The sequence below is a fragment of the Echinops telfairi genome, unplaced genomic scaffold (genome assembly GCF_000313985.2).
Source record: "Echinops telfairi isolate 266 unplaced genomic scaffold, ASM31398v2 ScPeMD7_2291;HRSCAF=2852, whole genome shotgun sequence".
In the NCBI taxonomy this organism is placed as follows: Eukaryota; Metazoa; Chordata; class Mammalia; order Afrosoricida; family Tenrecidae; genus Echinops; species Echinops telfairi.
This window is the reverse complement of record NW_022106189.1, coordinates 21,170,918-21,171,221: the sequence shown is the minus strand read 5'-3', so window position 1 is coordinate 21,171,221 and position 304 is coordinate 21,170,918.

The following is a 304-nucleotide window of genomic DNA, read 5'->3' as shown; positions in this document are numbered from 1 at the left end:
GGCAACGAATGTACAAATGTGCTTGACACAATGGATGGATGGATGGATTGTGATAAGAGTTGTACAAGCCCCCAATAAAATGATTTTTTTAAAAGAAAGAAAAAAATATCTATCTTTTAAAAAAAGAAAGAAAAACAAGCACAGCTTATTATGATCTCATTTTACAGTTTAGAAAACGGAGGCTCTGGGAAGAAAGGCAGCCGGTCCTCAGTCTGTTGGCACCAGTGACAGCAGCATTCGTCCGGCAGAGAGCTTCATAGGCTGGGCTTTGGGATTCCTAAGAGGAGGGTGTGAATGGGGATTC